Genomic DNA, 13,827 nt, shown 5'->3' on the forward strand with positions numbered 1-13,827 from the left:
AGTGAGGTTAAAACACACTAACATCTGGAAAAGCCAAGATTAGTCAATAAACCCAAAAAAATGAGAAGATTTTTCTATTCCCTAGTTAGGGCAGAAATCTATACCCATCGAAGCAAGAATTGAACTCATGGTACCAGAAAAATTTTGCAAGTGTGATGAACCAGCAAAAATGATTACATCATGGACAAGCAACAACCTTGGGAGAAGGTGCTTCTCTTGTGCCTTCAACATATGGGATTTTTTTCTTTGTTTCTGTGGTTATGAAGTTTAATTTTGTATTTATTCCTGATTTAATTCTCTGTTGGGCAACAGAGGCGGCGGTGGTAAAGACTGCAACTATTTTGAGTGGCATGATTCAATCATGTTTTAAGTGCTCTACATCATGTGTACTACAATAATGGTTTCAAATCATCCAAGGGCATGTAACTAATTACAACTAATGAAACCATATTGATCCATACATGGGATAGACAAGCGCTAGCTTAAACTTTGCCTTTAGTATGACGAATGTGTAAAAATTTTGCCCGCTAGCAGGCCTAGATTAAGGCCTCACAAAGTTTTACACAGTTGATTTATATCAGTTGTTCAATGGCACTTTTTTTTTTTTTTTTTTTTTTAAACTGCATTACATTAAACAGAAAGCGGGGAAAAAAAGGATCAAATATTATGCTTCAAATACATAACCACCAAGGTTCAAAGGCGAATGCTTACATAGAATGAAGCAAAAAGAACCAGCTATTAGCATGAATTTACAGTCGTTTCCCTCATCTAGATGAAAGCTGGTCTTACAAGGATTCACGATTTCTCTAGAAATGAAAAGCAATCCATGCAGAAGGGTGATTCAGTCGTAGTCTCCTTCGCTGGGTGAATGATCTGTATCGGTCTCAGCTTCCCTTATTACTTCCTGCAAATAAATAGCTTTGGTCTCTCCCAACAACTTGTATTCACTGCATCTAGAGCATACCAACATGTAAGCCACATGAGTGTTACCCTCGAGAGATAAAATCACACCATTTTATGGCTCCAGAAAGGAAGAGAAATTGTTCATCAAGCAGCTCATTTTATTCACTTTCCTTTAAATTGTATTTGGAAAAATAGTTACGGTTTTTCTATTACTCGTACTGAAATAAACGCCCTCTAGAGAACATGATGCAAAAGCTACCATACATGTAATGGCTTTAGCTAAGAAGATCTAACTAAACACTAACAAGTAAGCTGCTACTTCAGGCAAGTACATCGTTCTGAGGAACAAGAAATTAAGGTTACTACACATTTGAAGTAATGTATATTCAAGAGTACCTTGTCCAAACTCAAGGAATCATATACTGAAACTGTGCACAGGATGAGTCACCGTCAAGCAAGCCTGACTCAGCCTCTAAAGAATCAATTTCTTATCCCTCCCAAAACACCTAGTCTTGAATTCCTTAGAAAAGCTAATTAAAAAGACATCTAACGTACTTGCAGGTAACAGACAATGATAACATGTTAGTCTAGTCACTTATATGTTGTCTCTCATTAGTCTTCTTCGGCTTACGGATACGCAAAGACCACGATATTAGATGGCTGCATATTTGCCATGAAAGCGAGCTTTATGATCAGATGCCTATGGCAAATCCATAATCCAGAAGAAAGAAACGAGAATTGGCTTCTAGTCTCAACACCTTCTGAATTTGACTTGATATGTAACAAGTTTGAAGAAAAAATGTGTTAATTCACACAATAATCAATATTTCTTCATGTAATCTCATTTAGTTTAGCTATTTAGCATTATTCAAACAGCACTTTTTTCTGGTCTTCTCAATAGTGCTTGATGTGTAACTTGGTCCGCATAGAATGAAGATGCTTGAATATTAAGTGGACAAATTCATCATCACATTCTTCCACCCCATAGACATGCTGTAATGCCTCTCTGTCTCTCTCTCTCTCTCTCATGCACAGATATCACACCATGATTTTATGGCTCCTGAGATTATATTAGTAAAAAGTCAGCAAAATTCGTCCAAAAGCAGAGTTGCGTAGTTTTTGACAGAAACTTAACTTTAAAATCTTAAATAGGGGCGGAGGCTGAAAACGTGGAAATCAGATGTTCCACCAGCAACATGCAAGACCATGAAATCAATATGTACTTTATTTTCATTATTGACCATCCTGGTTAATAGAAACTGCATCTTACCATATTTCAAATGAAAATCTACTGATACCTAACTGGAAACCCAAAAATAACAACACCAAAGAAAAGTTCAATCACTTTGGACAGTAAAAGACTGGAAAAAGCAAACCACGTACCTTAAATTAATATTCAGTATCTCCATACCATCTCCATTCAAAACATCCTTGAGAGAAATGAGACTTGGAACATGAGCAATCGCTTCATATTTTGTTTTGACATCAAGAATTCTGAAATACTTCCACCTGCCATAATTTTCAGGTTGATAATATATAAAGGCACTCTTAGGGGACAGAAACATCAGCAACCCTTTGTTTTCTTCAAAACTGATCGGCTGGTACACACAATAAGGCCACCTTTCAACACAAAGGGAATCAGTTGACACAATTTTCATCCATGTTTTTGGTTCACCATACTTTTTCATCACCCATATGTCGAGTGAATCATAGCCTGAGCAAGTACACAAACATAGGCTACCTCTTAATACTCCCAAGCTTGTGTTACACTGATTATTCCATCGAATGATGGGATCAAAATAATCACCAAGAGGAGGAAGCTGAACTGACTTGAACTCCTCTCTGCCAAGGTCAAAACAATATATCAAAATAAGTTTGCTGAAATCAAGGGAAATCCAATGAAGAAATCCATTCAGATATGTAGCAAATTTCAGTTTGCTGCTACAGTATGGAGCATAACCGATTCTTCTCCAAGTCCCAGTGCCAAGTGTGTGTACCTCAACCAACGTTTTCTTGTAACTTTTTTCTCCTGTAATTGGGCATCAATACATGGATTCAAAATATCCTTGGTCAATCATTCTAACAACTTTATATCGATTAGTCTCCTCACAAAGGCCAAATCCACAAGACACCATATCTTTCTCGGTATTGTTATCAGATTCATCTGTTCCTGGAAGGTTTAAATACTCACCTGTGACTGGATTGCACACAACAAGTGGGTTGTTGCTTGAAGGTTCTGACAAACAGACAAATCCTTTACAAGAATTGACGATCTGGAACTTATGCTCTTTTGGTCTCACTTTTACACAACACTTCTTAAAACCACGCTTACTACTAAGACAGGATTTGGTATCACTGACATTATGTGGCTGTGGCATTTTTTCAGCATTGCGCAAAGGAATCTTCAACTTGGTATCCAGTTTCTTATAAAAATCCCGACCATAATTAAGCCCGAGATGCCTCGCAAAACGAGAATCAGAAAATGAATCGTAGTTGTCAACGTCAGATGGCTCAATTAGGTAAAGCATTCTTGCAACTCGTGTGTTACCCAAGGTCCGGACTAGAGGACAGGGCTGTGCAAGTTCAAAATGCATCCTAGCAAATTGAGGGTCTGAAATTACCCGACGCCAAGGTTTGCAAACACATTTGCACATGATAATTGCCCTAATGGGCAGTCTTAGCACAATATTCTTGAAGATAGGCTCAGGTACATCCGTGATAGAGGTACCGAAATGCTCAACCTCTTCATATGCTTTTCTTTTTCCTTTACAACCTGCTCTGAGTGCTTTTGAGTTTCTTTTTCTCTTCATCATTCCTCAACCAACGGGGGTGATCTGGGGTGAAAAAGGCGAGGAGGAACCATGAAGCATAAAAAACTAATGAATAGTGCAGATTTAGTCACACCATATTGCAAATATTGGGTGGTCATTTACCGAAATCATCAAATAAAAGGATCAACAATAATTTCAAGTCAATAGAAGCCTTTTAACATTTCAAGAAATACAAAAATGATTAAACAAGCCAAGTTTAACTCACCATTCTGTAGTATTTCTAACTTCTCTTAATACCATTTTCTTGTTATGGCTGTCCTGGGGTTTCAAGACATCCCTTATAATTACCTAATGCCACGTTATATTTTTGTCTTAATACCATCTTCTTGCTATGGCTTTCATGGGATATCAAGATATCCCTCATGAGTATCAAATGTCACATCACTTTTTCTTCTTTCCTTCTATCAATTCCCAATTGAGAACTTTTGATATACACCCTCAATTTTGAATAACTTCATCCTCACATAAATCAATAACTGAACAGAACCACATTCAAGACTATGAATATGAATATGTAATAAAACACGAGAGAGAGATGTACCTGAGTACCAGAGAGGAGAGTGGAAACAGGAGCAATGGTAAAGGTATAATGTAATTTGAGGGTAACAAATACTTCAGAAATGGGTTAAAAGTTTACACAAAAGGGCGGGGACACGAAAATCTGAGCGGGAGACGCTAATTCCACCTATACTTGTGGATTTGGAAAAAAAAAATAGTAATTTTTTGGCCGAGTCCTAAAACCTTGTAAAAGAAGTCCAGTTTGGGTAAGTTTTGGATCATATTCTGTATTCAAATTCAGGCCCAACTATAGATATATATATACATATATATATATATATACGACCGTTTAGGATTGCAATAATTTATTGAAAAATATTTTTTCAATAGGATTTTTAATAAAAGTATTTATTAAATGCTTAAATACTTTTAAATATACTGTTTGGAAATATAGTTCAATAAGTACTTATTGTATTGTATAATGTAGGGGTGTGAATCGAAATCGAAATCGGTAATCTTTCGAAATTTTGGTATCAAAATTTTCGATCGATTTCGATTTCGAATTCAAATTCGTTCCGAATTCAATTCGGAATTCGGTAAATTCCGATTTCACCGAATTCATGAATATAAAAATTATTATTATTATTATATAAATATTATATTACATATATATATATAAAAATATTATATATATGTGTGAAAACGAAATTGAAATCGAAATAGGAATTCCGATTTCACCGAATTCATGAATATAAAAATTATTATTATATTATAAATGTTATATTATATACATTATATATATATGAAAAACAGATTTGAAATCGAAATAGGAATTCCGAATTCAATTTCGATTTCGATTTCGAATTGTGAATTCAAAATCGGAATTTTCGATTTGAAAAATCTCATTACCGAATTCGATCCGAATTCGACCAATTCGAAATCGGATATTCCGATTTTCATTCCGAATTACCGAATTCGAAATTCCGAATTCGAATTGAATTCGGTCGGTAAATCAGGATTTTTCGATTTTGCACACCCCTAGTATAATGTGTGATTTTAAAATTTTTAAATATATTTGTCTCTTTATTTAGTTTATAATATAGGATAAGATAATTAAATTTAATACTTTATTTTCTAAATTACAAAAACTATTCTAAAGGTACCAAATTTAAACTTTTGATAAAAGTGCTTTTAACACAAAAAATTTCACTCCTAATTTTATGGACAATGTTCACCAAACGACTTAAAATTACTTTTAACACAAAAAGTAGTTTGTTACAAAAAGCACCCAACTCTGAACGGGGCCTTAGGATAGGCGGAAATGTAGCTTTGGTCTCTAATATTTGACGTATGTGCAAGACTGGTTCTTAATATTTCGGTTAAAACAAATCCGCCTCCAAAATTTCTAAACAAATATCAAACAACTGATGGAAAATCCAACAATCCAAATCAAACGGGCGTTAGTCAAAAGTTGTGACTTTGCATTTTTTTTGTCCATAATGTTTTAAGTTCTGCCTATATGGTCCCTTAAATTTTAAATAGTTATAATTAGCATTTTGAGATTAAGTGAAAGGTGATTTAATTAATTAATTATATGATAAATGTATTCCTAGATCTCTATAAATTTTTCACTAAAATACTTTATATCAGCACGACATTTCATAATCATTCAACCTAAAGAGTATCTCTTCATTACATAAGTTACAATTAGATAACAATACATATGACATATAGAATAAAACTTTGGGAGTTATAGTCTTAATATGTGTCTTTATTAATTACAACTACACAAATTCTTGCATGATTAGTGGACGTAAGCTTCAAGTAGTTGTAATTTGGCTTGTGTAATGCACATGGTTTCATGAATTGACCAAAATATCCTTTCTAAGCTGTATAAAATTTCACAAAAAATTTTTGAACAAAATTTTGAAGTAATAAGATAAATCAAGATGTACTGTCAATATTACACTCATGTTGTAAAAACTTTTGAACATGCAGAATATAAAATACAATGTACTTAACAATTATATTTTTTTAATACATTTCCAATTATAACAAAGATACCACAAATATTAGCCATAAGCTAGTATATAATAAACTTACACACAATTGTGATTAATCAAAAGCTACAAAAAAACTAGAATTTTTTAGCAATGTGGGAATAGATAGATTTTTGAAAAAAAATTTATCATTAAAATTTAATGCAATGATCATTAACCAAAAGTTGCAAAATATTAGAATTTTTAGCGATATGGGGAATAACTAGATTTTTTTTTGAAAAATTTTTCATCAAGGACAAGTAATGGAAAATTTTTGGTATTCAAGAACTTTGGGGAAATTTAGTCAATTCACAAATATGTATGTGTTGTTCTTGTTGAATTCAACTTGAAATTGGACTATCCTACTCAACTGTACATGATTTGAAAATTATAATAGATCAAAATCATTCAATTAATCAGTCAGGGGCAATTTGGGAAAGAAGCATTTTTTGAGAAGATTTATTGGAATTTCCCCTCATTTACTATCCATGGTTTTTTTTATATTATACAAATGTCCTCAGCCTTTTTTTATTTGAGGAATTTCAAATTTCTATATCAGCCCCCAAGCTCAGCTGAGATTGCTAATGCATTGTGTATCTTGGAGTACTTTGGTTCAATTGTGGCATACTACAAACAGTTTAGCACCAATTACGCAGTCATTGTATATGGGCCGTTGACAATAAATAAGCAAAGTAATTGAAGGTACATAGCTAACCTTAAAGCTGCAAATTTAATCTAAATGGTTGATGTAATATTCCAATATTTGTTTAAGATCAATTAAGTACCAATGAACCTCCTATACAAGCTAGCATAAAAGGGTTAAAGGTGGTAGAATAGCACAATAGATATTCCAATACTTTTTATGGAACTTTTTTTACCATAATTTTTGAGATGTTGGATTTGATGTATCTGTAATTCTGCATGTATTGTTGAATTAGTTACTTACATAGGCATGTTAAATGGACTCGCACCGTTGGACAATTTTCTTTGCAACAAAATCCATGTATACAACGGCCAAAATTGCATAACAAACAACCTAGAGGATGCCCCTAATTAGTTGTTAAGTGTAGCTGAAGCCAAATTTTATAATGATGAATCTATGTCTTCTACATGTCGAAAATGCATTTCAAATCTATTCTCCAATCAATCAGACATTCTTTTTAATTTGGTGTTCTAATGAGGAAAATTTACCATTCTTCAATCATTACAATAAGCATCACACTCAGACTTGCAAACACGATTTTTTGAAAGCTAACTGTCATACTTAAGTAAGTTTATGATACAGATCTACTCTACAATCTCATATTGACAAAATTATATATATATATTGTTAATCTCAGTCTGAAGCTTTTGAAAATTACAAAACAAATGGATGTTACTAATATTTTCTCAATAGACCTTTTCAGAATTGAAGCAGAACAGGTTCAAGAAATAAGCACAAGGATTACTGAAGCTGCAGTCGGCCGCACAAGAAGATTGGAGCTGACGTCCGACAATCATTGCATAATTTCGGACGCATGAAGAACTCCACTCTCGGACGTCCGAAGATATTAAGTTATTCCTTCTAAACTCACTAACTTTGATCGGACGCACATCATCATAGCACCGGACGTCCGACAAACATTGCGACACTTCGGGCACAAAGTCTTGGCGGCACCGGACGTCCGAAAAAAGTTGAAAAAGAATTCTCAGTTTCATTTCCTACCTCCAGACGCATACACTAAAGGTACCGGACGTCCGAAATAATTCAAAAAACTTTCTTGAGCTCACTGCTTGCGTTCGGACACAAGAAATAAGTGCATCGGACGTCCGACACTACCAACGGCTAATTGACTTTTCAGCTACCTTCTGTCCGTTGAAAGCATTAATTGAAGATTTTTTTGGTCTCATATAAATAGAACAAAGTCAACTATTTCAAAATGACTTTGCACATTGAGATTACATCATATGAAGAGTGATTTTAGTGAGAAAATACTCTAAAAGGAAGTCTTGTAATCTTAGTTGTATAAATTTCATAGAAGCTTTTCTTTTGTGAGAAAATTACTTCAATAGTGTAGATTTGTGAGGGTTATCCGAGTGATAATAAAACTTCCTAACTTGACCAAGTGTGGATTGGGGTAAGGAGGAAGTGATCCTTTTTTTGTACATAAAGATTGGTTGTAATTGATCAACTTGAAAAAGCTTGTTCTATAAAGTGTATCCAAGCTCAAGAGGAGTTTGGAAGTGATTCTGGTTTGCTATCCTTTTTCTACTGCTTACTATATTGCAAATACAAACTGACTTTCTCTTCTACTTACAAGCAATTCTGATCTCTCATTAATTGGTATATTGTGTGGTCATCTAGAAAAGAGGGTAAGTTTCAAATTGAGGAAAAAGAGTCTCACATCTTGATTTTTTTTTAAAATAACCTAATTCACCCCCTCTTAGGTTGTTTTCGATCCTTACAATTGGTATCAGAGCTTGGTCTCCTAGAGATTAAACTCAATCGACTTAGGAGTAAAAATGACAACCAATAATGTCATATTTTTTAAAGAACAATCTATCACCAGACCTCCTATGTTTAATGGATCCAACTATGTGAGTTGGAAGGAAAGTATGATCATTTTCTTGCAATCTATTGATATAGAACTATGGTTTATTGTCAATGAAGGACCCTACGATACTTCTGTAGTAGATGAAGTCACTCCCAGATCTAGATAAAAAACTAGAAATGAATTGACCAGTGAAAATAGAACTCACCTCACCTTGAATGCTAAGGCAATGAATGTACTATATAGTGTTTTAGATTCACATGAATCCATTAGAGTCAAAGAATGTAGGTCTGCCAAAGAGATCTGGGATAAACTAAGAGAAATCCATGAAGGGAGTGAGAATATGAGAGAATAAAAGAAATTCATTCTAATTACTAAGTATGAATCCTTCAAGATGGAACCTCATAAAAACATTGATAAGATGTATTGTAGATTCAATGACCTCATTAAGGATTTAGAGGTGCTGGAAAAGGATTACTCTCTAGGTGAGAAAAACAGAAAAATTTTGAATGCTTTATCTAAGGATTGGGAGAGTAAAGTGACAGTCATTGAAAAAGCTAGAGATCTAAATTCCTTACCTATTGAATCTCTTATTAATTCTCTAACCTCTTATGAGTTGAAACTTTCCAAAGTGCAAGAGGAAGAGGATGCGAAAGTAAGAAGGAGCATTGCTCTAAAGGCATTTCAAGATGAAGATGATTCTGCCTCTCTAGATGGAGAAGATGCGGATGTTGATGATAGTGATCTAGCTCTCATTACAAAAAGGTTCAAGAGAATTCTAAACAAACGAAGGTTCAGAAAAGGAAGAAACAACAACTCATTCCCAAATCAGTTCAGCAATATAAGAAACAAAGGGAAGCAAGAGTTCAATAAAAAATAAACTGATAAATGTTTTGAATGCGGCCAACCTGGACACTACGTGAGTGAGTGTCCAATGAAGAAAAAGAAGGAAGGAAAGTTTGAACGAAAACCAAAATTCAACAATTTTCAAATTACATGGAATGATTGCAACTCAAAAGGTGAAGTCGAAGAAGAAGAGGAATTTGCTCAAATGGCTTTCATGGCCATTGTGATGATGAGCTAACTACTCATAACTCTCCACTTGATAGTGATGATGAATTTGATGATGATGTAAATTCATTTATAGAGAGACTGCATAATAGTTTGAAAGAATCCCATGTTAGAACGAGGAATTAAAATAAAAGATCAATTTTCTTATTCAAGGCAATGCAAACCTTTTTTGTCAAAACAAGAATCTGAAAGTTGAAAATGATAACCTGAAAAGAATTGAGACTGATTTTCATATTGAACTGGATAGAAAAATAAAGTTTTGTGAATTGTTCAAAAAGGATCAAGGAAACTTGAAAAGGAGAATGGATGACCTTGATGATTTGCTTCAACACAAGAAACAAAACTGGTTTTAAAGGAATGAACCAAAATCTCTTTTTCGCATGCATGAAAAAAATTGAACTCCAATGCACATGAATTTACTATTTACAAGAGAAGACAAATCAGATTTGTTAAACCTGTCCATGCAAGTAATTCACTGACTATGTTCAGCTTTTGTTGTCAATCTGGTCACATGATGAATAACTGCTACGTTAAGAAAAATATGAGAAATGACATGAAATGTATGTGGATAGTTAGGTATAATGCTAGCACTCAAGGACACAAAAAATAAATGGTACCATATATTATCTTGTGAATTTTTGTGTAGGTGAATTTGGTGAATATTGTTAAGGAGTCAAAATAGTTCATAGACAGTGGATGTTCAAAGCATATGACTAGTGATCAATCACAGTTCATCAAACTCAAGGCAAAATCAAGCGGGAAGGTAACTTTTGGAGCTAACAATAAAGCCAAAACTGTTGAAATTGGTGATGTTGGTAAGAATGGTCAAATATTTGTTCACAATGTTCTTTTAGTTGATAATTTGAGTTATAACTTATTAAGTGTTAGTCAATTGTGTGATAGAAATTTGTTTGTGTTATTCAAAATGCATGAATGTCTTATTCTTGAATCAAAACTTAATACTATTTTCAAAGGAATAAGAATAAATGACATTTATGTAGTTGTTCTTGAAATATTAATTCTTCCAGCTTTAAATGTCTTAAAGTAGCCAATGAAGACCCTTGGTTATGGCATAGAAGATTTTGTCATTTCAACATGGATTTGCTAAAAGAGATTTTCAGAAAGAAACTTGTTAGAGGCTTGCCAAAAATTAAGTTTGAAAAGGACAAAATCTGTGATGCTTGTCAATTTGAAAAACAAATCAAAGTTTCTTTTAAACCCAAGAAATATGTTTCTACCACAAAACCTTTGGAACTTTTACATCTTGATTTATTTGGTCCTACACAAACTGCTAGTTTAGGTGGCAAAAGATATTACTTTGTTATTATTGATGATTATTCTAGATACACTTGGGTGATGTTTCTTACACACAAAGATGATGCCTTCAAAAACTTTGTTTTATTATTTGCAAAAGTTTAAAATCTGATTGGATTGAAAATCATCAAGATCAGAAGTGACAATGACTCAGAATTTATTTTTGTGACTTTCCAGAATTTTGTGATAACAATGGTATTACACATGAATTCTTAATTGCAAGAACTCCTCAACAAAATGGAGTTGTTGAAAGAATGAATAGAACTCTTCAAGAGGCAGCAAGAACCATGTGAAGTAAATGCAACTTGCCAAAATATTTTTGGACTGAAACCATAAATACAGCTTGTTATACTATGAATAAAGTTCTCTTGAGACCAATTTTAAACAAAAACTCTTACGAGTTAATGTTTGATAAAAACCCTATTGTTGGGTACTTCAAAATTTTTGGTTGCAAATGCTTCATTTTAAATATTAAGGAACATCTTGAAAAGTTTGATAAAAAATCTGATGAAGTAATCTTCTTGGATTATTGTGAAAATAAAAGAAGTTTTAGAGTCTATAATTGAAGGACTCTCATTATAGAGGAAGCTATACATGTCACTTTTGATGAATCTAATGGTGAGATTTCCAAAAGTTGTGGTGAGAATGATGATGCAGGTGTTCAAGAAGAACTAAAGAATCTCATAATTAATGATCAAGACAATGCTTCACCAGAAAATGGATCGAAGGAAGATGATTCCCAAGTTAGTCCAGCACTAGAAGATAATGACAGGGATGTTTGTACAATAGATGATCTTCCAACAGTTTGGAAATTTATTCAAAATCATCCTAAGGAGTTCATCATTAGTGATCCATCCGAGAAAGTCAGAACTCGTTCCTCCTCTAAACAATTGATGGATAATTTTGCATTAGTCTCACATTTTGAACTCAAAAATGTTGTTGATGCTTTGAAAGATGAAAACTGGATTTTAGCTATGGAAGAGGAACTAAATCAATTTAAAAGGAGTAAGGTTTGGACATTAGTTGAGAGACCCCAAGATCATCCTATCGTTGGCACAAAATGGGTTTTTAGATACAAAATGAATGACAAAGGTGAAGTAGTAAGAAATAAGGCTAGACTTGTATCGGAGGGGTATGTTCAAGAAGAAGAAATATATTTTGATGAAACATTTGCACCCGTAACCAGACTAGAATCAATTAGAATGTTTTTGACCTTTGCATATTTCAAGAATTTTAAACTATTTCAAATGGATGTTAAAAGTACTTTCTTAAATGGTTTTATTGATCAAGAAGTATATGTTGTTCAACCTCCCGGTTTTGAAAATGAGATTTATCCAAATCATGCGTTCAAACTTTCAAAGGCTTTGTATGGATTAAAACAAGATCCAAGAGTATGGTATGAATGTTTAAGCGATTTTTTGGTTGAAAATGGTTTTAAAAGAGTCATTGTAGATACTACTCTTTTTACTAAATAAAATTCAAGTGATCTTTTAATTATGCAAATCTATGTGGATGATATTATATTTGGTGCTACTAATGAGGGCTTGTGCGACGATTTTTTCACAATTATGTAAAAAGAGTTTGAGATGAGTATGATGGGAGAATTAAATTTCTTCCTTGGGCTCCAAGTGATTCAAACCGAGAAGGAACATTCATTAATCAAGCTAAATACACCAAGGAGCTACTCAAAAGATTTGGAATGGAAAATTCAAAACAAGTTGGAACACCTATGTGCACATTTACTAAACTTGACAAGGATGAAGAGGGTATAAAAGTTGATGAAAAGAAGTATAAAGGTATGATTGACAGTTTGCTTTACTTAACTGCAAGTAGACCTGATATTGTGTTTGCCGTTTACTTGTGTGCTCGTTTTCAATTTTGTTCAAAGGAATCTCACTTAAATGTAGTGAAAAAATTTTTTAGATATATAAAAGGAATCTTGAATTACGGTCTTTGCTATCTTAAATGTCATGAGTTCCCTTTATATGATTTTTCAGATGCTGATTTTGGCAGTCGTAGGATAGATAGAAAAAGTACAACTGGAACATGTCACTTTCTTGGTAATTGCTTAGTATCTTGGTTTAGTAAGAAACAAAATGCTATTTCATTGTCTACAATCGAAATGGAATATATTGCCGTCGGAGCTTGTTGTGCTCAATTATTATGGATGAAAAATACATTGAATGATTTTGGATTAATGTATGACTATGTGCCTATGTATTGTGATAACACTAGTGCCATAAATTTGACAAAAAATCTCATTCAACACTCTAGGACAAAGCATATAGACATAAATCATTATTTCATTCGTGATCTTGTCGAAAAGAGTGAAATTCGTGTTCAATATATCTGCTCAAAAGATCAAATTGCTGATATTTTCACAAAAGTCTTACCACTGGATCAATTCATGTTTTTGAGAATGAAATTGGGCGTTTCAGAAAAAATATTCTAAAAATTCTCTGGCCACTCTTTATCGGACGTCCGATGCGTTAGAACGGACATCCGACAGTGTTCTTGATCACTTTTCCAGAAAGTTCTATTTCGGATGGTTGTGTCGGACGTTTCATTTCGTTCGGCCGTCCGATACTCAAAAATTGCGTCTTATAAGATAATCCCTTCTTTCAGTCAGTTTATTTTTTT

General features: G+C 33.4%; 1 long non-coding RNA gene across 1 annotated transcript; it reads right to left on the reverse strand.

The window, feature by feature from the left end:
- Positions 1-644: 644 nt before the first annotated feature.
- Positions 645-3,732, reverse strand: LOC113709224 (uncharacterized). Its single transcript, XR_011821548.1, has 2 exons — positions 2,287-3,732; positions 645-953 (listed from the first exon to the last, which is right to left on the reverse strand). It is a non-coding gene; the product is annotated as an uncharacterized lncRNA (long non-coding RNA).
- Between the last annotated feature and the right edge of the window lie 10,095 nt (positions 3,733-13,827).

The sequence above is a fragment of the Coffea arabica genome, chromosome 9e (assembly GCF_036785885.1).
Source record: "Coffea arabica cultivar ET-39 chromosome 9e, Coffea Arabica ET-39 HiFi, whole genome shotgun sequence".
Classification (NCBI taxonomy): domain Eukaryota; kingdom Viridiplantae; phylum Streptophyta; class Magnoliopsida; order Gentianales; family Rubiaceae; genus Coffea; species Coffea arabica.